Source organism: Engraulis encrasicolus, unplaced genomic scaffold, assembly GCF_034702125.1.
Source record: "Engraulis encrasicolus isolate BLACKSEA-1 unplaced genomic scaffold, IST_EnEncr_1.0 scaffold_138_np1212, whole genome shotgun sequence".
In the NCBI taxonomy this organism is placed as follows: Eukaryota; Metazoa; Chordata; class Actinopteri; order Clupeiformes; family Engraulidae; genus Engraulis; species Engraulis encrasicolus.
Genome location: NW_026944889.1, coordinates 32,021 through 60,000, shown reverse-complemented (window position 1 = coordinate 60,000; position 27,980 = coordinate 32,021).

Sequence of the window (27,980 nt, the reverse complement as noted above, 5' to 3'; positions counted from 1 at the left end):
CATTGCTTATTTTATCAAGTGTTGATGTGAATTTGCAATGTTCCGTGTGTTAATGTGAATCCATGCTGTGTCGTGTGGTAATTTTATCTTCTAACAGCTTTATTTGTCAGTGGCATCATACAGTTCAGCATGACTGTTGCTGACTTTTTTTTGTGGTGGGCCACCAGCCATTTAAATCTGGCCTTGCCGCTGACTGCTTTCATCAAACAGATCTATAAGCACCCCTCACATCAAAAGCAGAAGTAGATTCAGCATGTGAGCCTTTCACACCCGCCCTGTGCTCTGAGAGGTCACGTGACCTGACTGACTGAAAGTGTGAGTGCTGTCAATCAGCCCTCAGGTCAACAAGGGCAATATGCATACTGTAGGTGTGCACAAATAGGGCAGAGCTAAAGCACCTGCCCCATGCCCTACACTAGATTAAAAACGCCCATTTTGAAAGTTATTTTTTGAAATCTTTTTTGTCACAATGCACTGTGGTGGAATGATAATCTAGAAATACAGTACTTCACGACCAAAAGCATGTGTCAATAATTTCCCCAATATAATGTATAGCCTCCATAGCGTAGTAAGGCAGCCAGAGGTTTCAGATGCCCCAAACTCCCCCTTCAGCACCTGCCCCCCAAAATGTCTCTGCACACCACTGGCAATATGTAGGCCTACATTTCTACCATAAAGGCTATTAGCAACTCAGCAACAGCAGGAAGCAACAGCCGCAGCAGTGGCCGCATCATTGTTGAATTAACACACAGGCAAGATATGGCTGCAGCCTAGGACCCCCCACCTGCCAGGGGCCCCCAGTTGGCAATAATGGAGGGATCAATAATTGGAAAATTGTGAAAAGATGCAGTGTTGAAAAAGACGGCAAATTTGTGGGTTTTTTTATTATTATTGTTCCTATCTTGGAATTATGACACTGCCTATGTAGGCCTAGTTTTGGTGCAGTATTTGCCTTTTGGAGGGGCCTGAGCCCCTGAGACTTATCACAGAAAAGTGGATGACGAAGAGGATTTTTTTTATTTTAAACTGTATTTTAAACTGTGTGCTACTGACAGCATACATCTCTCCTTGACATTTCTCTTTAGATTCAGCCCTGTATGAATAAAAGAGGAGGAGGAAGAGGAGGGGGAAGAGGACGTTAAAGACCATGAAGATGTTTATGTTAGTGACAGCAGACAGCTCTCCTTGACTTTTCTCTTAGATCCATGCCTTCACGGACAAAAGGAGGAGGAGGAGGATGAAGACAATGTTGAAGATCATCTTCTATTGATAGTGACTCCATACAACTCTCCTTGACTTTTCCCCCTCTGTAGATCCAGTCCTTGGCAAAGGACAAGCAGAGGAGGAGGAAGAGGAGGAGGGAAGTGATGAAGAAGGTGTCTCGCCCGTGGTGGTGGTGGTGTTGTGTGCTGTGGCACTGGTCATCGTAGTGCTGACTGGTGCTGTGGTGTCACTCGCCTACTACACACACAGGAGGAAGAAGCAGGAGCAGCAGCCAGGTATGCACACACACACACACACACACACACACACACACACACACACACACACACACACACACACACACACACACACACACACACACACACACACACACACACACACACACACACACACACACACACACACACAGTATTTCTCGTTCAGGTGGGAGTTTGATAATGATAAATTACACATAGTTTAATTCTAAGTTTGAATCTGTTTTTTTTCCCCTGTGCCATAGACATCGGGCCAGCTAGTCTTCACAGCAGTACACCAACTGAAGAGGTAAGCTGCCTATGCACACACAGGCATGCACACACCCTGTGACCAGCACACCGTTCAGCTAGTGGTAGTAGTGGTGGTGGCAGTAATATTAACAGTGAAAGATAACAGCAACAATAATCATTTCTGCAGTAGTAGGCTTGTAGTAGTTATTTTTTAGTAGTTTATTGTTGTGCATATTTTTTTAAAATATGTCTTCCATCCTTGATTTCTGTAGCCCAACGACTATGAGGAGCATGTGGACATGGGTAGTGCATCTGGGGCGACTGGGGCCAGAGCATCAGTGAGCTCCATCTATTGTCTTGCTGAAGGGCCAAGGAAGTCTCCCTCAGTGCCTTCCCTCTACGCCTCCACTGCTGCCATCGCCACCAAACATCAGGACGCACAACAGCAGCAGCAGCAGCAGCAGCCCATGGAGCAGGACAATAACAACGCTCCCATTTACTGCAATGCACCACCGCCACAAGCCACTGCAAGAAGAAACTACACCCTCCACAGTGAATAGCTAGAGATAGCCTACACATCCGACACAATGGGCTGTATGGCACAATGGGCTGTCAGAATAAATCCATTTGTGATGCCGCAAGTAGATGTCATAATAAACTAGCCACGCTTGAGATGCTACACAAATCTGACCACAAATGGACTACAAATGTGTTCATATTGGGACCCAGGTTTGTGTCAGACCCGGGTCATTTTTCCAGCGCTAGTCTCTGCATGTCACAGTATCGAACTGTACCATCCTCAATAAAGGCAATTTATTTATATATTTTATTTTTAAATATTATTTAAAAAAGGATCTACATCGGCCTGACTGCTGCATCCCTCATTAGTCGTCAGTTCCGTCAGAGATTCTTTAAGTATATAGAGATATGCCAACATAATAGGTTGCTATGGGCACCTAACGCGACCAGGTTCCGGTCTGCCTAAAGGGGCGTGTCATAATACTCCTAGAATTGAATAGAACAGTTCTTAGGTCTGCCTAGGTCTGCCTAAAGGGGGATCCCCCCCCCTCCCCCTTGCAATAATAGAACCCGGAAACAATGGGCCAATGGAACCTCTCTCTCTCTCTCTCTGGTTCCGTCTTCTGTCTGACTGAAGTAGTCAAGTGGCCCTCTGTGCCCTCACTCTACTCCACAGCTGAAGCGGAGCGGAGACAGGCCTTTTCAGCTATCATCAGTGTGTGGCTTCACCAATGCGTGTTTGAAGAATTGTCAAAAATGTCTATAACCCATTGATTGCGTTTGCTGTGTATGCACAACATTGACCTGGGAGCTTGGAGCTGCACACAACATGCAGGCTCGTGAGATTTGAGATCTTTCATTAAAAAAGTTCTGAAAAGTATTAAAAATGTTCTGAATGACCACATTCTAATGTAAGATGAAGGGTCTTAGCTTTTAAATGCTTTATGTTTGATGTACTTTAGAGGCGGAGGAGATATTTAAGTTTTTATAGGCTGAGGACACCTTTCCCCAAAAAAGGGCTTTTGGCATTTAGCAGGCAATTTTTGCAGGTGCCTAAAGGTTAAAATGGGATAAACACAGTGCTCAACCTTCCATGAGTTCAAGATGTGATGGCTGCACTGTGGACCTATGTCGTATTGAACCCATGGGTTAGGAATAGGATGGCAGCTCATTTCATTTGTGAGTCAAGGCAGGCTAGCGAATACTTTCAGTAATATTGTGTATGTAGAACAAGACCACAACCAGAATCTGATGCCTTTGACCTGCTGACTGCTATGTGCCCAACATTATGTCTGTCTGTGGCAGACTAGCCACAGCAATCATCAGAATTGTCTCTGATTGTCAAGTCTGTATTAGGCCTGAGTACAGTCTACAAACTGTATGTTTACATCAAATATAGAACAAGACCACAAAGTCTGATGCCTAGATAAACCTGTTGACCTATACAGTATGTGTGGCCAACATTACGTCAGTCTGTGGCAAGCCTAAACACAGCACTCAACAGAATTGTCTCTGAGCTGTGACACATGTGATCATTGTCATGTCTGCATTAGGCCTGAGTACAGTCCCTTTATAGTGCAGATATGCTGTAGAAGAAGACCACAGTGGTGACATGGCTATATCTGTATTAGGGCTGAACATAGTCTGTATGCAGTCTGTTAATTTAGTGTGTATATTCAGGCCCGCTGACAGGGGGGGGGTGTGTGGGTTGGGGTGTCAAAGGGGTATGTTGTCCTGGGCCCAGGGAGATAGGGGGCCCTTTCTTACGGCTTTGTCCCGGGCCCAGCAAAAGCTGTCAGTGGCCCTGTGCATATGGACCATATCTGAGAGGCTATGTGACTAACTTGTGTAGTTGACTCTGATGACTGTGAACAAATAAAGACACATATTTACTATTAAATGCTGAATAACGAGATTCTTGCAGGCAGTGAAAAAAGGTAGGCTACCGTCCTATAAGTCCTTCAGTAAAGACCTGTGCCTTCTACAATATTGATAATGACTTAAAATAAGTGTGCATTTAAGCATTGCATGCATGATTGCATGTGTGTGTGTGTGTGTGTGTGTGTGTGTGTGTGTGTGTGTGTGTGTGTGTGTGTGTGTGTGTGTGTGTGTGTGTGTGTGTGTGTGTGTGTGTGTGTGTGTGTGTGTGCATGCGTGCATGCTCGAGATAGACAGACATGCTGACAGACAGACATGCAGTAGCCTAGTATGTGGACAAGTTCACATACATGACTGATAGGTCAAAAGGAAATTGAGGTAAACCACAAGCAGAACACAGCAGCATCTTCTCTTAAAGGAACAGGCTTACAAGACAGTAAAGAAGAAAGTCTTCAAGAGAGTAAAGAAGAAAAAGGTATTTAAGATGGTGTAAAAGAAACTTCAATTGAAGGAAGTTAATGCATCACAGATAGAGGAAACGGAAAATGGAAAATGGAAATGAAACATAAATAAATCAAAGACATAAAGAAAAAAACCACAAGCAGGACATTAACATAAACGGGTCTCCAAAACAGTGAAAACACCAGGCCATCAAGACTGAAAAGTCTCTTGACTTGTAGACAGAAAGGGATGCATGGGAATTCTTCCCTACTGAAAACTACAATCCACAAGTAAAGGAAGTTAATGTATAATAGTTGTGAAAGATAAGGGAATTTCAAATGAGAGAGATGCATGTGCGCACACACACACACACACACACACACACACACACACACACACACACACACACACACACACACACACACACACACACACACACACACACACACACACACACACACAGTTCAGGAAGTATTTCACTTTGAAAAGAGGTCAGATGGTCGAGCCCCTGTATCCTCTTACATTTCAATAGGCCGCTACATCAGTAGTCACAAAACAGGATGAAGAACAAACAGGAGGGCTGTCTGAAAGACATACATACAGATTGACAGGACAGAGAGACAGACAGACAGAGAGACGGACAGACAGACAGACATACAGACAGGCAGACAGACACGTATTCTGGTGAGGGCTTCAGCGGACTTGAAGACATATTTGATATTCTATTGTCTTCTTGCTGGTGAGTTTAACACACACACACACACACACACACACACACGCACACACGCACACACAGACACACACACACACACACACACACACACACACACACACACACACCTGCTGTGGATATATTGTCCGCCTATGTTTGCCTCTCATATATTGCTACACATAGACGTGGGAAACAAAATTAAGAACTTGCCTGTGGTCAACTAGGGGAACAAATTGAGGGGCGGAGACAATGTAGCCCTCACGTGTCATAATAGTCCAACATTCTATCAGTGCAGATCTATAGCAACCTGAAGCAGCAAGAGACAGACAGAAAGAAAGACAGCTGACATTGGTGGAGGACATGGAGAGATATTTGATCCTGTGCTGCCTACTTGCCGGTGAGGTTTATTCACGTAACATCTTACATAACATACAATCTTCACTTGCAGTGAAAGACCCTTCTCTCTTTCTCTATTTACTGCACTAATGTACTGCACTAATGCCTTCTTTAAAGGCTCTCCAGTCATGGAGGCGAGTGTAGGGAGACCATAAACTTTTTTCCCAATTGTTAAGGGTGGGACTTGAACCTGCAACTAACCATATAAATAATGAGAGTCAACTCAGGGCACCGCTGTGTATGTGTGCATGGACTTTTCATTTTCAAATACCGAGGTCATATCCTGCGTGCTGTATTGCATACCATAGGTACATTTAGAATGCTTCAAACTTCAGTCAAACTGAAGAGTTTGTGGTAACACTTTACTTTACGGATCGCTAATAAGGTGTTAATTTCATACTAATTTCTCAGTAATTTCAGTCTAATTTTATGGTAATAACAGCTTGTTATTAGTAATAACAGCAAAATAACCACATGGTTTCCAGTGCAATTACACTATAATTTCTCATTAATAACAGCAAAAATAACCATACAGTTTCCAGTGCAATTATGCTGTAGTTTCTAGTTAATAGTAGGCTAATGGAAACAGCTACTGTGTCATCATAGTAGTTAGGTGGTAGGTATGCCAGTAACTAAACGGTATCAGCCGAAGTAGTTTCATACTAATTAGGCTACATCAGGGCCGTAATGTGCAATATTTCCTCTTCCTATGTTATTGCATAGAAACGACCACCCAAGCATCCTTGTATTATTTCTGCTTAATTACCTTGTAAACAATTGAGTAGTTATATGGAAATAAGATAGAATCAGGGCCGTAAAATGCATTATCACCTATTCCACTCAATTTTATGGAAATTACATATTTTCATGGTCTTAAAATGTCTTATCTATTATTTCCACTCAATTACTTAGTTATTATCATTTTTAATACAATATAGACTAGCCTACTATGAAGTGATTCAAGTACACAGACAAACACATTGTGTGCAAAACTTTATTTATTTTTCCAATGAGTTATGAGATTCATGTTCACTGATGTGAGGTTGTCAATCTGCCACCATCCAGAGGAAGTCCTGTGAACACAAACAAACAAACAGAGAAGTCAACTGCAAGACCGGTTTCACCACGTTTATTTTTTTATGTTATCAATTCACCATCGCTAAATTTGCTTCTGACATGCAGTACCATGTTAAATGCACGTTGTAAATCTTCCTCAGGCTGACATCGTTGCTGATTTACAAAGGCAAACTCTAGCTAGCACCTAGCTTCAGTCATTGAAAACATGGTGGGCAGAGCTAGCTAGAACTAGTGGTTTCCATGTACCTCTGTAGGCTATGCCATTTCAGCACAAACACGGCTGATAAGACGTGTTTGCAATGTATACAGTTAAAATCCTTCAATGCTCAGAGACAAAATGAAAGCAGGTTAAAGCTAGAACTACATTAAAAGTTCGTTGTCAGGAAGCTTACCTTGCCTGGCCCTGCTGCACTGAAGATGATCTAGCTCGCGGTGGCGGCGGCGAGTCCTGTTGTTGCTAGGCAACGAAAGTTTGGTTACTGCAGAACAGGAGCGTCCCAATCAGTATACTTCTGTACTTCAAGCACACTCGTTCTAGTTGTACGCTGCCCGCTCTGATTGCAGTATGGCTCAGAGACGCTGACGTTGTTTAATTGAGTACCCTGACACACAAGGGTGGAGTTTGAGACGCACCACACAGTGCTTTCGCACGCAGGCAGCAACCAGGGACCCCAGGGTAACTTTCAAGGTGAGCTAAAATGGTCTTGATGTTGATTTCATCCACCTTCAATCGTCGAATTACTTTAGCCTTATGCAAACATGTTTTATGAGTTAGTGTTAGGTTTATGTTTGTTCTGGAAATGAAACGGCATACAGAAGTACCTTTACAATGGAAACCACTAGCTAGCTCTGCCCACCATGTTTTCAATGACTGAAGCTAGGTGCTAGCTAGAGTTTGCCTTTGTAAATCAGCTATGTTGTCAGCCTGAGGAAGATTTACAACGTGCATTTAACATGGTACTGCATTTCAGAAGCAAATGTAGCGATGGTGAATTGATAACAGAAAAAAATAAACGTGGTGAAACCGGTCTTGCAGTTGACTTCTCTGTTTGTTTGTGTTCACAGGACTTCCTCTGGATGGTGGCAGATTGACAACTTCACATCAGTGAACATGAATCTCATAATAGTGGAGCGGTTAACTGCCCATATACCCCATAATAGTTCACTTTGGTATGCAAGCATGAAAATTGGCACACATGTTCTTTAGAATGCACTATTTCAGCTGAGGGCGTTGTCCAAGCAAAAATCCAAGATGGCCGCCATTTTTTCAAGATGGCCACCTTCTCCAATTGAAAATAAGGTCAGAAATAGTTCACTTTGGTATGCAAGCATGGAAATTGGCACACATGTTCATTAGAATGCACTCTTTCAGTAAAGGGAGTTGGCTGTGCAAAAATCCAAGATGGCCGCCATTTTTCAAGATGGCTACCATCTCCAGTTGTAAATAAGGGCAAAAAATACTTTCCTTAGGTATGCAAGCATGAAAATTGGCACACATGTTCATTAGAATACACTCTATTGGCACAGGAAATTGGCGGCGTAAAAATCCAAGATGGCCACCATTTTTCAAGATGGCCACCCTCTACACTTACAAATAAGGAGAGGAATAGCTTACTTAATGATGAGAGTTTGAGATTTGGCACAAATGTCAACTATGATCAATGTTTTGAAAGACAGGCATTGGTTTCAGTAAAATCCAAGATGGCCGCCGTTTCAAGATGGCCACCCTTTCCACGTAAATAAGACCAAGAATACTTCGCTTAACGATATGAGCATGAAATCTGGCACAAATGTTCATTGGAATCCACTCTTTCAAAAAGAGGTGTTGGCCAAAGGGATGGCCACCATTGTTCAAGATGGCTTCACTTTACACTTGTAAGTTGTAAGGCCAATAATAGTTCAGTTAAAGACGCAAGGATGAAATTTGGAACACATGTTCATTAGAATCCACTCTTTGAAATAAGGACATTGACCATAGGAAAATCCAAGATGGCTGAGATGGCTATCATCTCAACTAATAATTCCTAATGTTGCCTGCTTTTAAGTACAGTTACTTCCATGGAAAAAAACATACATACATCTAAAAAAGGTTGGTTGTTTTTGACAAAACCTTCTCAGGTGGAATATAAAAGGACCAGGCAGGTCCTACAGTTACACTTTACAGCTGCAATTTCACTAGGCCTTGCACGCAAGATCAAGCCTCTAGCATTCACACTTTCTACACTTAGCAAACTCTTCACAACTCTTTGCAATGGTTGCCTTCTCCATTCTTCATCAACCTTCTCCCATCTTCAGTCAGCTGGATTTGTAACTTCTGGCTGGCAGACTTGTTTTAACCTACACCCAGCTTGCTTGACTTGTTGCATCTTTAGTGTGATGTATCAGTTCAACTATTGTTTGAGGATTTTCTTCCTATAGTCTTGCCTTTCTGGCAAAATGTTTATGTCTTGTATCATCAATACAATCTGCAGCACTGAACTTCCCAATCATGAACACCACTACTTTCTACAGAACCCTAATGTCGTCCTCCTCAATGTTCGGGGAGAGATGGTTACTGGAGTGACCTCTGTAAAACTGCCCCAAGTCTGCTATGTGGTCTCCTTTTCTTTTTAAAAATTCATCAGTGGTTTTGAAGACTGAGACCACATCACAACTTGCGAAAGCATTAAAGATCAACATGTCTTTGACCTTCTCTAGGCCAGCAGTCCTGTTAAGGTGGTGAATGTCAATCAATCAAAGGCTCTGGCTTTGAGCACACATCAGTCACAGCTGCTGCACATGTATGCTTTGCTGAGTGGGAGAAATTGCCATTGGCACAATGGCATGGACACATATGTGGCAATTGGCTTCCTCTTGGGGAATATGCATCTCATTCAGAAAGATGTTTTTTTTTGGCGAGCCAAGTGCTTCAGGTAAATGTGCTTCAGGTAAATGTTACGTAACCAAGTTTGGTGTAGACATCTGAACAACCAAAAAATAAACCTGCTCTAACTTGGTCAGGACACTCTCAAAACCATTACAGTTCTCCTGGTCAAACCTTTTGACCACAGTCAACTCAATGAGAGGTGTAGGAGGTGGTGTTACCAGTATAGCATTATACCTGGATTCCAATGGCTTTCCCTTTGTAAACACGGTGTAGTAGCAAGGTCAATAGGAAATAGCTGTGGGTTCCCTCAACTGGTCAGCAAAGAGTTAAAAGGGCAGTCACTACAATACACATGACTTGTCTGGGGGTGAGAAAGTTGGCTATTCTCAGGTATGTTGGCATTTATCTGTGGATATGTCCAAGACTAGTTAAAATCCAGAAGATTGCTGAAAACTGGTAAGTCTTCAGGGCAACTGGACATCCCATTGCAGAGTTGAGAATATCTCAAACAGGTGCAAATGCTAGCTTGGTCTAATTTACCCAGCCTTATGAAGTTTAACATGTTCAGTTTAGTCTGTCTGATCCTTCTATGGGGCACCTAAGTCACGCCCTCTACTTCCTGGTTCATGGGGCAGGGAGTCTAAAAATAATTACTGGGCTTGAAAATGAGTGTTTTTTTTGGCACCAATCCAACCCTTGGACCTCCACCTATGCACCACAAATCCAAAAATCACTCATTTTCAAGCCCAGTAATCATTTTTTTGACTCCCTCTGCCCCATGAACCAGGAAGTAAAGGGCGTGACTTAGGTGCCCCATACCTGTACATATTTATGATAAGATTCTCATAACTTCAAGTGTTTTTTGCCATGTTATGAAAAAAGTTTGCTATTGCACAATTTATGGAATGAAGCCATCTTCCATTTTCCTTTGGCCAGCACCCTGTTACTCAAAGAGTGGATTCTAAAAAAACATGTTGTGCCTAATGTCATGTTTGCATCATTAAGTCAACTAGGCCATCACCGTATAGTATATGCATGAAAAGGGTGGCCATCTTGAATAAGAGGCAGCCACTATGGATTTTTTCCATGGCCAACACACTGTTTTGAAAGAGAGGATTCTTATGAACATTCGCCCCATATTTCATTCCTGCATCATTGAGGTAAGTATTCTTAGGCTTATTTACAAGAGGAGAGGGTGGACATCTTGAAAAATGGCAGCCATCTTGATTTTTTGTGTTTGCCAATGTTTTTTGTGAAAGAGTGCATTCTAATGAACACTTGTGCCTAACCGCATTCTTGCATCATTAAGTGAACCATTCTTGGCCTTATTTACAAGTGTAGCAGGTGGCCATCTTGAAAAATGGTGGCCATCTTGGATTTTTGCACAGCCAACACCCTGTACTGAAAGAGTGTATTCTAATGAACATGTGTGCCAATTTCCATGCTTGCATACCAAAGTGAACTATTTCTGGCCTTATTTTCAATTGGAGAAGGTGGCCATCTTGAAAAAATGGCGGCCATCTTGGATTTGTGCTTGGACAACGCCCTCTGCTGAAAGAGTGCATTCTGAAGAACACGTGTGCCAATTTTTATGCTTGCATACCAAAGTGAACTATCATGGGCCTTATCTGCTCTGCTACTCATTGGAAAAATAAATAAAGTTTTGCACACAATGTGTTTGTCTGTGTACTTGAATCACTTCATAGTAGGCTAGTCTATATTGTATTAAAAATGATAATAACTAAGTAATTGAGTGGAAATAAGAAATAAGACATTTTAAGACCATGAAAATATGTAATTTCCATAAAATTGAGTGGAATAGGTGATAATGCATTTTACGGCCCTGATTCTATCTTATTTCCATATAACTACTCAATTTTTTACAAGGTAATCAAGCAGAAATAATACAAGGATGCTTGGGTGGTCGTTTCTATGCAATAACATAGGAAGAGGAAATATTGCACATTACGGCCCTGATGAAGCCTAATTAGTATGAAACTACTTCGGCTGATACCGTTTAGTTACTGGCATACCTACCACCTAACTACTATGATGACACAGTAGCTGTTTCCATTAGCCTACTATTAACTAGAAACTACAGCATAATTGCACTGGAAACTGTATGGTTATTTTTGCTGTTATTAATGAGAAATTATAGTGTAATTGCACCGGAAACCATATGGTTATTTTGCTGTTATTACTAATAACAAGCAGTTATTACCATACAATTAGACTGAAATTACTGAGAAATTAGTATGAAATTAACACCTTATTAGCGATCCGTAAAGTAAAGTGTTTGTTTTCATGAATCACTGTCTTGAGGATAAATGGGGGTGGCGTATACTGAATTTTTTCTTTGTTGATCATAGATCGATTTTCATCATACTGTAGATCATTTTTATATCTCTGAAAAAAAAACTTGTGTCCTCAATGGTAGGTACGGCCATGTGTGTGTGTGTGTGTGTGTGTGTGTGTGTGTGTGTGTGTGTGTGTGTGTGCATGTATGTGTATTTGTAGGCATTCTCTCTGATGAGCCTGTGATCAGGGTGACTGGATATGTGGGTGAATCAGCAGAGATCAGATGCCCTTATGATGGAGAATTCGAGACCAACTCCAAGTACTTTTGTAGAGGAAAGTGTTCCCGTACTGTTTTCATTGACACAAAAGACATTCGTGTTAAGACTAAAAAAGCTCAGACCACAGCAGTCAATGGAAGATTCCATCTCCATGACGACACTGCTTCTAGAATCTTCACCGTCACCATCACTGGACTAACTGCAAAGGATTCTGGGAAATATTGGTGCGGAGTGAAAACGGGAAAAGAAAGAATGGATGTGTACACTGAAGTGGAGTTGACTGTGGCAGGTATGCCAAACACAGCTACGGCATGAAAAAAAATGAAATATGTGATCACAGACAGAATATTTGGATTGAAAAAAAATGCTCAAAACCTTTATAAATAAAATGAATACAGCTGAACTTTTGTTCATATCACATCACATCACATCGCATCACATCATATTCTCTCTGTCACTCTCTCACTCTCTCTCTCTCTCTCATTCTCTCTCTCTGCCGACTCCCCATCCACAGTGCCAACCTCACATGACAAACGCACACTTCCATGTTCTCCTCCCACATGGAACCCCATCTCCTCTGCTCCTGTCCTGGGCAGCCCGACTGGTAAGTAGGCCATGCTTTACTTTATTCTTTCATCTGTATTGTTTGACTCATAATTTAAGATATCTCTCTGTTTCTGTTTCTGTTTCTGTCTCTCTCTCTCTCTCTCTCTCTCTCTCTCTCTCTCTCTCTCTCTCTCTCTCTCTCTCTCTCTCTCTCTCTCACACACACACACACACACACACACACACACACACACACACACACACACACACAGCACACACACACACACACACACACACACACGCACACGCACAGGCACACGCACACGCACACGCACACGCACACGCACACACACACATCAGCTAACTGTCTGTCAAATACTCAAAACTATCCATTTTTTGCTTTTCTGTCTGTCTGCCTGCCTGTCTGTCTGATATCTACACACATCGTCTGCATTGATTCTGTTATCAATACAGTACATAAGCACACAGCACATTTGTTTGACTTTGCTCTCCCATTCCTTTCATTTCAGAATTGATTTCTCCAGATACATCTGAAGTCACTCCGAGGTCCTCTGCTGCTGTCCTGGACTACCCCACTGGTAAGTGGAACCTGTACGTTTTTCTGTGTTGACTGGCTCACATTATATTACGCCACCCCAGACTCTCTTTCTCTCTCTCTGCCGCTCTGTCTCTGTCTGTCTTCAGGCAGTGTTGCCAGAATGTCTGATCAAATCCCACCCAAAAGGTTCTCAAAAACCGCCAAAATGTGGAAATTCCGACCAATTTCAACAAATGAAATTGATTTCTATGGGCCCAAAACTACAGGGGAGAAAAAAAAAATTGAAATTGGCAATTTTTCCGATTTTACCCTTAGACGGCCCAAGTAGCCCAATTCTGGCAACACCGTCTGCAGGGGCGCCTAGAGAACTGAACAGAGACTAATGTACCAAAACAGAAAACCTCTGTCATCCCCCGCTGCTGCAGACAGGCTTTACCATTGACTAAAATAAACGTGTGACATCTTTTGAACTGCGTTGACTTCCTGAACTCCGGCATGCTCTCGTGTTCTCTCACAAACGCACACAGACCACAAGTGGTGATGACAATGCACTTTTCAAAGCTTGTCGCAACTTTTGCATATGGGCAGAGAAGTGTGTGCAGCGATGTCTGCTGCGTGCATGGTGGAGTTAGATCACAAACGTGCACAATCAAGTTGAGCCACCCAAAGACATGCTACAAAACTACCATAATAGACCTTCACATTTTGGAGATAGTCACAAGCCAAGTTATGAAGTTATCGTGTCCTTTCTGAAGAGCACCTGATTCTTTTACAAATAATTGACCCAACGCAGCACTCTCCTTTTCTTCTTTTTTGACCACCATAATACAACTTTGAGCCTTGAAACAAGCCTGAAACCAAAACCATGAAGCCAGTGAAACATCCATTCCTTTAAAGCTTTCTAGAAGAAAATGTGTTTGTGTGGTAGTAGCCTACCCGTGACCACAGGAAAATGCAGCCCTTAAAAACACTACTAAAATAAGTTAATGTACCATGTTTTTTGCAGGTCATGCTGTAAATTGACCAGTTCCCCTTGCTTGAGGTTTAATGCCCCCTCAAACAGCACATGCGCCTGCTATAGAATTTGACTGTTAAAGTGTATCATTCAGGAGTGTGCGCGTAGCAGCAAAAAGTCTGTGTTTATAAATCAGTCATGCCACAGTCTCTGTCTCAAATTTGAACATAAATACGGCTTATTCACATAATACCATATAGGCCTATTGCACTGCCGCAGCATGTATTGAAGATCTAATAGGCATGATATTATATTAATATGAAAACCTCTCTCGTCAAGGTATGCCTGGTGTGTACAGCGCTGATGTGTCTGCCTATCTGTATGGCTATATGTATCTGGCTTGCTGTCTGTCTCTGTCTATGTCTCTGTATCTCTCAATGTCAATATCTCTCTCTCACACACACACGCACGCACGCACGCACGCACGCACGCACACACACACACACACACACACACACACACACACACACACCAAATATTCAACTCTCTGCCTGTTTGTGTGTGTCTTTTTATTTTTTTTGTTTATCTTACCATCAATCTGTTTTGTCATCATTGTACATTTACACACAGTAGGCCTGATGTGTATTTACTCTATTCTCTTCATTCCTTATTTCAGATTCTATTCAAGGGGTTTCTCTTCTGCCAAACACATCAGAAATGACTCTGACCTACTGGCTGACACGTGTGGCCATCATCATGTCTGTAATAGGCCTGAGTACAGTCTGTTCATACTACAGATATAGGCCCAATTCGAAATGGGAGGTAATGACTCGATGACTCTCCTCCTTAATAAACATGTCACTGATCAGATAGGTCAAGTTAGCTGATGAGGCAGCCGTTACGAACGGCACTAACGAGTGCGCCGCCTTGCGCATTTGATGTTACGGCGATTCTATGGCGGGAGTTACGTTCATCACGTTAGCGCTTAGCTTACGCATGCTATTTGAACGGTGAATGATCGTCAGACGGCGGAATCGTAAAATAGGCTATAAATAGATCTAGCGACAGCATATTTCGATACTACAATGTTGATTTATCCATTCGATTTTCAATATCTACATACATAAGTGTCAGAATAAAGAGTATGATAAGGTAGTAGCCATGTTTGTTTTTCAGGTTTCCGGTTGAGAGGGAGGTGGCGCACAGCATGTTGGGTACCAAGGCAGCGAAGTCAGCATCTGATGTATCCTCGAAATATCCTCGTTACGCCCACAAATGCAGTCAACTGCCAAGAGAGGAAATAAAGCAATTTTTCGTTTCGATCCACACTTCATGACTCGATGTCCAGTTAGCTCACTGGAAGGACAGCTGCCTTCCCTGTTTCGAATTGGGCCATAGAACAAGACCACAGGCAACGTGTAGCATTGGGGGAGTAGAGTTGCCCAGCCAGGACTTGAACCTGGGCCTTCTGGAGTAATAAACTGGGGCTTTGGCTGCTACACCAAAGAGCCAGGCTCATTGGCATAACAGTCAGAACACCACAACCCTAGTGATGGATACTCCATCACACTGCCTTTCCTTTCGGGAAGCGTGCTTCACACACCCATGGTATCCCTCACGCAACTGCCCATCATGCTTCTCCAATCCAGTGCTCCCCATCTATGCTTCACCCATCACTGGGGTCACCAATCTTGGGGGTTCCTCACATGGAATTATGGCTCACACACAATGGGTACGCTTTCAATGGCCTCTTGGTAGCCATCCCACTTCTGACACCATTTGTAGAGAAGGGGAATAGAGTTGCACTGCCATGACTCAAACCTGGACCTTTTGGGGTAGTAAACTGGGGCTCTGACCGCTACACCAAAGAGCCTGGCTCATTGGCATGACAGTCAGAACAAACCCACAACCCTAGTGATGGTCACTCCATCACACAACGTCTGATGCCTCGACTGACCGACTAGATTATCCGTGTGACCACATCATAAGTATTAGGCCTTATAATCTGTATACTGTAAAGCATCATTTATTAGTTTTGAGTAGAGTCTGTCTGTGTGAAAAAACACAACAGGCAAAGATTGATGCCTAGATTGACTGTAAAATTGGTGCCATACCGTAGTTACATTTGTATATCAGGGACCACAGCCTGTTGATATGCATATAGAATGTGTGCAGGCCAATGTGAATAAAGTTACTATGTATTTGAGTGTAATAATAGGCTACTGTAAAGTGTGCAATAAAGACATATATTTACCATTTAACACTGAATAATGACATTTTTGCAGACAGAAAAGACGCAGAACATATGAGATAGGACAGTAGATAGGCCTTCCTCCTCCCACAGGACTTTAAGATCCTTGAGAGTGTAAGAGGCCGTTTCTGATATGATAATAGCTTCACGTAAAGGTAGCACGCACACACGCGCGCACACACACTCACACACCCACCCACCCCACACACACATGCTTACACTTCCTGTACATGCACACGCTCAAAGACATGACTGAAAGGTCAAAAGGAAACCCAAAAGCTAAACCACAAAGACTAAACACCATGGCCAGGCCTTTATGGCAACAAGGCCACAGTAACTCTTCTCCAAGACTAATCGAGCGTTAGCGTTAGTTCTGGCAGACCACGTAGTCAACGCTACCTTTTGCCTATTGGCTGACGCCGACCTAACCCCTACAGCAGTCCTCTAATCAGCTGCGCTTTAGTTAATCAGCTGCTGCTCGCAATTGGATGCTCGCTTTTGGCGCGCTTTATTTAAACTACCGAATTTGTTTTCCTGTCATTGCTTTTGCTGCTTGTTTTGCTGCGTGCGTAGCTTCTTTTGGTGCTTGCTTGCGTTGTGTTTAAACTAAATATCAGATGTTTTTCTTTCTTATCAACAGTAGGGTTTCGTCTTCTGGTAGGCTGTGCGCTTTTCTTCATTACATAGGCTTCATCTCTTTTGCCTTATCTCCCGATATGAGCTCACTGGTCATTTAGCCTACATTTTACGCACTACCTTTCTCGTGTCGTGCCGCCGAATTTCTGGCGTTCAATCCGAGCTTCATGGATAGTTTATTTTGCTGGCAGTGAGTTCCCCATGGGAGCTGCCGTCGCTGATTTCAATATTGCATTTCCACTGCTTTTTGCGCGTTTGGAAGTAATGATGATGTGTTTGGACGATATGCACTGTACCCGCGCTGCGTCAGCAGAGATTAATACTCTGATGGCTTGTCTTAAATTAACTAGGTTTCTTTGTCTCGAGATCGGAGCTGGTCGCTAACTGTTGCACATAGCTTTTAGTAATTGTTGTTTTCTTTAGTTAGGTGGACCCTTTTGTCCACTCTCTCTGACGTTAAACCATAGCTTGCTGCTTAACGCCCGTTTTGAGTGCAGTCGGCTGTTTTTTCTCCAGTTGCTTACTAGATATGGTTTCATTACACTCAACAGAGGCTGATTATTTCGGTTGGCTGCCCATTGCATTTGCCCTGTGCAAGGGCTATAGTAGGGCTTGTTGTGAGGTGGCAATCATGTAGGAATAGGCTACTCTCCGGATAAACGCATCCAAATACATTCACGTGAGTCGTGGTAAATTGAGTCGTCTTTTGTTCTTTCGCGGGCTATACATCTTGCATGTCGATACGGTGCATAATCTGACGAGATGCGTTTTTGCCTTGTGCTCCGAAACTGTTAACTAAATTGGCTCCCTTTGAACATGACCTATAGTCGACGATGCGATTAGGCTATCCTAGGCTTTGTATTGCTGCATTACTTCACGGTCATCGCCGTTCATCTGATGTGCTGTAACAAGCCGCAGGTGTCTTCAATCATCCTTGGCGCGACGGACGCTGAAACCCTGCATTCGGGACTGCTGGTTATTTTTGTAATTGGGAGACTCCAGGTGTCCCGTAGTTTCTCCTTATTTCACTGGTATCGGTTTGTTATTCCTGTTCCCTGCGGTCATTTCAATAGTCAATTTTGTAAGTATTGATTAGGCCCAGTGTTCGGATGGACACCCACGGCGCGTTCGCTTGAGGAGTGGCAACCCTGTCTAATGCAATTTCGTACTACGTCACGAAAATAATCTATAATATTCGTGATATCTTATAGGAGAGCCCCATTTTCGTGACAGGGCTGCGTTTCCACAACCCATGTATTTCAAGGCGGCGTTGGCTGGTCCAGCATTTTCCATGGCACTCCTGATGTACTGAATTCGTAAGCGCCAAACCGCTTGATAGTTTTGGGGGGTTTCCGTGGGCTCCATCATGTTGTCTCTGCTGCATTACTGTATAAGTATGCCTACTGTAGGCCTGTTTGGCCAGTTGTGCTAGCTCTGTATCCTAGACTATTAATGTTCTTGTGAACCATTGCTTCATGTTTGCTAGTCTAGGTGCTTGCAGTGTGTACCGTCATAGTCCTGGCTGGGCTGTGTAGATACCCTGGCTGTGGCTTGGCTTTAGTGTGGTTGCTGCTTCACTCAGTGCTCTGTGCCCTGTTTCGTGCTGGTATGTAGTCAGTCCCGTTTTGGCCAGTGTAGTGTAAGTATTTTGTCTGGAGTTCGTCATTACTACTAGCAAGGGGTGCATTGTCTTTGTTACTGGCTGATGTAGGCTGTACTGGCACGGCTATACTGCTCATCTGTTAAAACCTGGTTATATGCCTAACCGTGACCTTGCATGGCTGTATATCTTCCTGTTAGCTCGGTTTGGTTGTGCAATAGTGCGTGTGCTGCCTGTATGGCATTATTAGCGCTTCCCCTCATTCCAGTCACTTTGGTTAAATGGCAACATCTATCTGCATAGTAAAATATCAACTGTAGGCTATTGTTATGTAATGTTGTAGTGGCGTTCATGTTGGGTCATATTTAGCACGTTTAGGCCTTGTCATGCTTATGGAGCCGTGTCGTGGCCTCGGCTGGGGGAGGCTGCATCAGCGGTCATGTCGGCAGCGTCCTTTATACAATCAGTGTAGATCATGTTGGGCTCAGGATGTTGCCGTGTCTGGATAATTTTGTTGATTCCGTCTTTTTTGCTGCCAACTGCATAGTATACATAGGCCTTGCTAATGCTGTTAGCTTCTGTGGTCTGTTGGCATTGTTCCCCGTGTAGTCATGGTGGCGCTGTTAGCTCATAGTCTGAATTAGCTCTGCTTGCTCGGCAAGTGTACTCTGTAGTGCTGCTCATGTTTTTGTTACTGGTCGCCTGTGTTGCTTCGTAGGACGGTAATCGTGCTGTCTGGCTAATGTTCGCCCTGTTAGCATGTTGACTCTGTTGTTCATGGTAGCATTGATTGCCCTGAGTAGTCAATGTACTGCAATTGCTATTGGCTCATACTCTGTCTAACTCCAGCTTGCTCACATAGTTTAACTGCATCGGGTCCTGCGCCCACCTCCAGTCATATTATCTATGCTGTCAGATCTGCTGGATTGTATTGTGCAGCTACTGTAACTACAGTGGGCTCACTTGGTTTAGTCTATCGGCTGCTTCATTGGTCGGTCTAGTGTCTAGCCAGCGGCTGCCCGCTCATATTGTGTCAATGTAGCTTATGCTGACTGTCGCCATCTCCGGTCTCCTTGCTGCTCTCGGATAGGCTTTACCTACAGCAGTATCTGTCCCATCATTCTAGCTTGGTTGCTGTCATCGAGGTCCAGCTTATTGTGCCGTCATGTGGTCCTTGTCAGCCTGCTGTTTTTCCGGATCCTAGAGTAGCACCGATCCCGACGATCAGCCCATCTGATGCTGGCTTCCTGGCTGCTTCCCGCCTGGCTAGCCGGTTTACTGCTGCTGGCTGCTCGCCTAAGCCATTGCTGCTGCTGCCCGCTTAACCAATTGCTGCTGCTGCCCGCCTAGCCCAATGTTTCTGATGCCCACCAAGCCCATTTGCTGTTTTTTGCCAGCCTAGCCTATCTACTGCCCCTGGTCTGGTGTACGTTACCCTAATGAATCTTGGCCAGTATATTTAACAATCTTCGACACTTTTCTTTTTTTTTATGTACATCCTATATAGTTCATTCTGTCCGACAGCCAGTCTAGTCTATTATCTTACCCGTGTCTACTCTCAGCTGGTGGCATGGGGCGCTTAACCGCTAGTCTCGTGTGTTTTAGCTGCGGCCAAGCAATACGTAATGCTGGCAGGTAATTACATTTTACGCTACTTATTGGCTGGTGACTTCAAAAAAAAATAAATAAAAAAAAAATAATAATAATAAAAAAAATAATAGCCTAATAATAAAAACATAAATACAATTTAAAAAAAAAATAATAAAAAAAAAATCTCCCCTTGACTTCTACAGGCCCATGTAACTGCTGCAGGCCTTGCCACCGCCTCTGGGCACGCTTTTTCTGCTTTTTTCTATCTGTATTGGCCACAATCTGGCATATAGCTGCCATAGCTGCTGAAACATGTAAACAATCAATCAACATCTTTAACTGCTGCTGGGCAAGCTTTTTGTTAACTGCTGCTGGGCTAGCTTTTTATTTTGCTGCTGCTGGGCTAGCTTTTCATTTTGCTGCTGCTGGGCAAGTAAATACTCTGTGTCTCGGACCATATTCCGGTCTAGCATAGCACTTCTCTTTTAACATCAGGTATTACCGCAGTTCCATAACTTAATGTCACGATATTCATTCATCGTTATTCACATTTGGTGGACTAATATTCTGTTTCGGGGGGTTGTAGATGCCCCGTTTCCAACTAATCCAATTGTTTGGGCTGCGGTTTTGGTATGGTCTGTTTGGGGGGTATGTTGCCTTTCCAGCTAAATGGAAGGCACTCCACCTGAGGATGCTGCTGTTCCCTGTCTTGGCTTCCATGGAGCTCATGGAGAAGCCGGGGAGCTTCCTCCGAACAGAGCCATACCGCCAAACACAAATATGCAATCAGAAATAAAGCTTCTGAAATGTATCTCTGTTTCTCGTCTCATTTTTGACTAGAGTGGATCTGACAGAAATCGAGCGTTAGCGTTAGTTCTGGCAGACCACGTAGTCAACGCTACCTTTTGCCTATTGGCTGACGCCGACCTAACCCCTACAGCAGTCCTCTAATCAGCTGCGCTTTAGTTAATCAGCTGCTGCTCGCAATTGGATGCTCGCTTTTGGCGCGCTTTATTTAAACTACCGAATTTGTTTTCCTGTCATTGCTTTTGCTGCTTGTTTTGCACCCACCACCTCCCCTGCTCCACCAGACTTATCATTGCCAAACAATGTCATACTGTTGTCATTGTTGCTTGCTCTGTTCTAGGGGGTATGTTGCCTTTCCAGCTAAATGGAAGGCACTCCACCTGAGGATGCTGCTGTTCCCTGTCTTGGCTTCCATGGAGCTCATGGAGAAGCCGGGGAGCTTCCTCCGAACAGAGCCATACCGCCAAACACAAATATGCAATCAGAAATAAAGCTTCTGAAATGTATCTCTGTTTCTCGTCTCATTTTTGACTAGAGTGGATCTGACAGAACTATGGTAAATAATAGAACAATTAATAGATAAGGATGCATGCAAAGGACATGTTTTTTTGTTGCTTGGAATTATCAGATGAGGCCCAAATGGAACATATGAATAGAATATTTGAAATATATATTAATTATAACGATAGTGTTGAGCTAAAGATGTGAGACGGTGAAGTGACTCTGCCCCTAGACTTCTCATCAGAGGTGACCACAAACACAAGATCTACCATGCACAGCAATGTCGAGAGCAAAAATATATCTCTGTGCATGGTAGATCTTGTGTTTGTGGTCACCTCTGATGAGAAGTCTAGGGGCAGAGTCACTTCACCGTCTCACATCTTTAGCTCAACACTATCGGTACAGGTCACATACAGTAGCATCCTGAAGCACATACAGGCAGACAGACAGACAGACATATATAGAGCAATAGGTAGACAGATAGACAGAATAATTATGGACATGGAGAGATGTTTGATGATCATGTGCTGTCTACTCACTAGTGAGTTTCTCTCGCACGCACACATACACGCACACACACACACACACACACACACACACGCACGCACGCACGCACACACGCACGCACGCACGCACACACACACACATTCTCATTGTTTTATGTCTTCTTGCTTCTCTGTGTGTGCAGCTGTTTATTATGCAGAGTCAGTGATCAGAGTGAGTGGACGTGTAGGTGGATCAGCAGAGATCAGATGCCCCTACGATGCTGGATATGAGACCAACTCCAAGTACCTCTGTAGAAGAGACTGTAGCTTTGGATCAAAAAATAAACTTGTGCAGACCTCTCATGCAACTAGTGGAAGATTCCATCTCCATGACAACACCTCTTCTAGAATCTTCACCGTCACCATCACTGGACTGACTGCTGGGGATGCTGAGAAGTACTGGTGTGGGATTAAAACTGGATTTGGAGTGAAAGATGTCTACACTGAAGTGGAGTTAACTGTTAATGGTAAGGAACAGACTTTCTTTCTCTATCTGCAGCAGAACATAATATACAGTATTACAAAATCTCTCTCTCTCTCTCTCTACTCTCTCTATACACTCTCTATACACAGCTACAACTCCCTTCCCGACTTCGCATGAGAGCTCCATTCCTTCATCATTTCCCCCCACTTCTCCGGCAGCCATCCCTACCTCCTCTGCTCCTGTCCAGGGCAACACAACTGGTAAGTGCCATTTCTAAATGAGACTGACTAATTGTGGCAGGTCATGAATTAATGGTTAGGGAGGTGGTTTCACATCAGAGGGTTGCAGGTTCTAACACCACCTATAATAGAATGCATTCATAAATGGATGAGGTGCACTTGAGCAAGGCACCAATGAACTGCATTTCTCCGGGGACTGTAGCCAATACCCTGTGCCTGGAGTCGCTGTGGAAAAAAATGTCAGCAAAATGTGTTGTAAAATAATGAGTAATTGCCCTCCCATCGCTGCAAAGGTTGTGGTCTCAAGACCACATCCCCCGTGGTCCCGGTCTTGTCAATATGTGACTGTGTTCTGTGACTGTGGTGGAACAGTCTCCCAGAGGCAGCAAGACTAAGCACATCTCTTGCAGCCTTCAAGAAACAACTAAAGACATTCCTCTTTCGAGAGAATCTACTAGACTAATGCTTGAACTGGCCTTGCCCCAGGGCAGACTCCTGACATGATGTTTAGTTTAGTTTAGTTTAGTTTGTGAGTGTGTGTTTGTGTGTGTGTGTACTCGTTATTTACTCTTTAAAAAAAAAAAAAAAAAAAAAAAAAAAAACTAACCCCTCTTTGCAACTGCACTTGTTGTTCTGTACATCTCCTGTGCACTTTGTATTTGCTTGTGATGTTGGCTTGATTATGTCCTCTTTTGAAAGTCGCTTTGGTTATAAAGCGTCTGCCAAATGCAATGTAATGTAATGTAAATGTAATGTGTTCAGTTGTGTGGTGTCTTTTTAACTGTTCCATGAGTCATCTTTTAAACACATATTGCTTATTTTTCCCACGTATTGAATTTGCAATGTTCCGTGTGTTAATGTGAATCCATGCTGTGTCGTGTGGTAATTTTATCTTCTAACAGCTTTATTTGTCAGTGGCATCATACAGTTCAGCATGACTGTTGCTGACTTTTTTTTGTGGTGGGCCTGTCGCAACCGATATTATATTTAAATGGCCTTGCCGCTGACTTATTTGATGAAAGCAATCTGAAAGCAGAAAGCACCCCCAACCCCTCTTTAGCCATACAATATTTGTTGTGGTTTATTTTCCTTTTTGTTCAAAAGTGAGGAAGGAACAGACATGCAAATGAGTGCACACACACACGCACACACACACACACACACACACACACACACACACACACACACACACACACACACACACGCACACACACACACACACACACACACACACACACACACACACACACGGGGGGGGTGCGGTCAATAATTGTAGAATTGTGACACGATGCTGTTAGATGTTGTTTTGATTCAATCTTGTTAATATTCATTCCTGACTCGGACTACCTACTTTTATTGTGGAATGTACGTGTATCTTCTGCTAGCCTAATAAGGCAGCCAGAAGTTTCAGATGCCCCAAACTCCCCCAAAATGTCTGCACACCACTGGCAATATGTAGGCCTACATTTCTACCATAAAGGCTATTAGCAACTCAGCAACAGCAGGAAGCAACAGCCGCAGCAGTGGACGCATCAGGGTCGAATTAACACATAGGCTGGATATGGCTGCAGCCTAGGGCCCCCCACCTGCCAGGGGCCCCCAGTTGGCAATAATGGAGGGATCAAGAATTGGAAAATCGTGAAAAGATGCAGTGTTGAAAAAGACGGCAAATGTGTGTTTTTTTTTTTTTTTTTTTAATTATTCCTATCTTGGAATTATGACACTGCCTATGTAGGCCTAGTTTTGGTGCAGTATTTGCCTTTTGGAGGGGCCTGAGCCCCTGAGACTTATCACAGAAAAGTGGATGACGAAGAGGAGGACGAAGAGGATTTTTTTTTGTGTGTGTGTGCTCTTTTTTTTTCACTGTGTGCTACTGACAGCATACAATTCACCTTGGCTTTTCTCTTTAGAAAAAGAGGAATAAAAGAGGAGGAGGATGAGGACGTTGAAGATCATGAAGATGTTTATCTTAGTGACAGCAGACAGCTCTCCTTGACTTTTCTCTTTAGATCCATGCCTTCACTGACAAAAGGAGGAGGAGGAGGATGAAGACAATGTTGAAGATCATCTTCTATTGATAGTGACTCCATACAACTCTCCTTGACTTTTCCCCCTCTGTAGATCCAGTCCTTGGCAAAGGACAAGCAGAGGAGGAGGAAGAGGAGGAGGGAAGTGATGAAGAAGGTGTCTCGCCCGTGGTGGTGGTGGTGTTGTGTGCTGTGGCACTGGTCATCGTAGTGCTGACTGGTGCTGTGGTGTCACTTGCCTACTACACACACAGGAAGAAGAAGCAGGAGCAGCCAGGTATGCACACACACACACACACACACACACACACACACACACACACACACACACACACACACACACGGTATGTCTCATTCAGGTGGGAGTTTGATCATGATAAATTACAAATAGTTTAATTCTAAGTTTGAATCTGTTTTTTCCCCTGTGCCATAGACATCGGGCCAGCTAGTCTTCACAGCAGTACACCAACTGAAGAGGTAAGCTGCCTATGCACACACAGACATGCACGCACCCTGTGACCAGGGCACCGGTCAGCTAGTGGTAGTAGTGGTGGTGGCAGTAATATTGTAACACTTAAATACGAACACCTTTTATGTTGAAAGAAGAGAGCAAAGTGTTGGGACTTTTACGTGATATATTTTGGAACACTGGGGGGAGGAACCGGTGAGCTCTCTGGAGGGAAACGGAGACTGGGAGTGAATTAGTTAGATGGGAGCAGCCTTTAATGTTGTGTGCTGATAAACGGTTAATAAACCCTTTGGAAGTCTTATACACAATCGGCCTCCGGAATCTATGTTTATGCCCAGAACCCACTTTACACTGGTAGCAGCGGTGGTGAGTTTTTTTCCGATTCGGAGTTTGTTTTGCCCCTGTCGCCGCGTCGTGCTAGTTTACGCAAGTATTAACTGTAGCTCACTCCTACACGGAAATCGCCTGTATTTTTGTGCTTGTGGACGTGTATTGCGTTTTTAATTAGCAAGTAACAGGCGTGTTTACCTGACGAACTTTGCCTCACACGGATTACCAGCGAGGCTACTGCAGTTTCGTTATGTTTTGATTTTTTTTTCTTCCCCTCGCACCTCTGTGGACTTTGCCTACACAATGTCGGATGGGGATGGTGCGCCTGTAGCTCGTGAAGCTCAAGAGTTACCACCACCACCACCACCACCGCCACCGACTGAGAATGCCCCTGCAGCTCGTGACCAGCCGCAATCGCCGTCAAATACGAACGTTCCACTTCCTTTTCGGATTGATCTTCCTCCTCCTTTTAGTGGAGACGGTGCGGAGCCGTTTCATTCGTGGGTACAGAGATTTGAAGTGGCGCTGGCTGTGTCCACTACACCCTTGGATAAAGCCAAGCTTTTACCAGCTAAGTTAAGTGGTCCTGCTTTTTCATACTGGCAGACTCTCTCTCCTGCCATTCAGAACAATTATGTGACTGTGAAAGCTAGTCTGACGGCTGTTTTTAACAGACAGCCTTTTATTGCTACATTTCAGACCTACCTAAATGCACGTCCACGCAAGCCTGAAGAGCCCCTTGCAGTTTATGCTGCTGAACTGACTACCTTAGTGTCTGAAGCTTTCCCCACCTATGATGCAAAAAAAAAGCTGTGAAGTTTTTAGGCGTTTTGTAACTGGGCTAGACACCTCTCTCAAGCTCAAAATTCATGAGCACGGTGCTGAGACCCTGGATGCTGCTCTTAAAGTAGCAACACAGTGTGAGAGAGGTCAGTTGGCTATTAGTATAGCCTCTCCATCCTCTGTCTCGCCAGTAACTGTTGGTCGCACTACTCCGTCCCACCCTTCCACACCTATGGCGGAGCTGACGGCGGCCATCGCTGAACTTTGGGCTGACTTCAAGACTTTGCAACGCTCTCAAGCACAGACATCGGAAGACAGACTGGATCAACTCTCACGGCAGGTCTCCAGCCTTCGCCAGGAGGTGTCAGGTATTACTTGCCCACAACCATATGCCTGCGCAGCGACTGACTACACCAACCAGCAGCGTTCATCGGACCGCAGTGCTGCCTTCTACACGTCGCCCCTCCAGCCGTGATGACATCCCTCCTCCTCATCGACGGCATTCTCCTGAACGGTGGCAGGGCCGCTCAACCTCTCATCAGCCATCCTACAGTGACAGGGCTTACCATCGGCGTAGCCCCTCACCTGCCTATGTTCGTGAGTCTGTCCATGGCCACCCACACTTCACTGACCATTACACATCCACCAGACCATATCACACTGATTACCCCAGCTGCTCTCGTTCTTGGGAGCGTCACTCTCTCTCTGTTGAACACCCCTCTCACACTACTCATGCCTCATACACCCGAAATGCTCGCTCGCCTTCTCCTAACCCACACTACCGACAAGCCACACATACTGAACACCCCAGTTATGCTAGCCATGTCACATACCCTCGTGCTCGCTCCCCTTCTCCTGGCCATTACGCCGACCAAGCCCCACATAGCCATAGGCATCGCTTTCCCACACGACATGTTCGATTTGCAAAAGACACACGTGATCAGGGAAACTACTAGAAGCTGCCATGACGGACCGCATGACCGCTTCTCTTTCGCCAATGGTCCATACTAACACACATAACTCGGAACACATAACTCCTACACCGTTTATTCAACTTACCCTAGCAGCTACGGAGGTGCATGCTTTGGTAGACACAGGATCAGGTCTCTCTCTAATTTCGGATGACTGCCGTAGGTCTATACCGGCACTAGCCACTCAGCCCATTTGCAAATCATTTACCTTGGCTTCGTCTGTCACCGGACACTTTTTAGATGTCTTGGGCACTATATCCGCACCTGTACATATAGGTAACGTCACTCTGCCGCATGTCTTTCATGTTGTCCGCACAGCTAGCCATCCGGTAATATTGGGTTGGGATTTCCTTACCAAACATCGGGCCACAGTTAACCTACCCCAGGCGACTGTACAACTTTACAACACTGAAGTGCCCTTTTCACAACCTCAGTCCCTCATACCAGTTCAGGTTGCGGCTGTAACCATCTCTGCTGTGACAGTCCCGCCTATGTCAGAAATGGCCATATCGATTTCAGTACTGGGTAGTACAGTGCTGGCCGCTCCCTCTGACCCATATGTTGGGTTGTTAG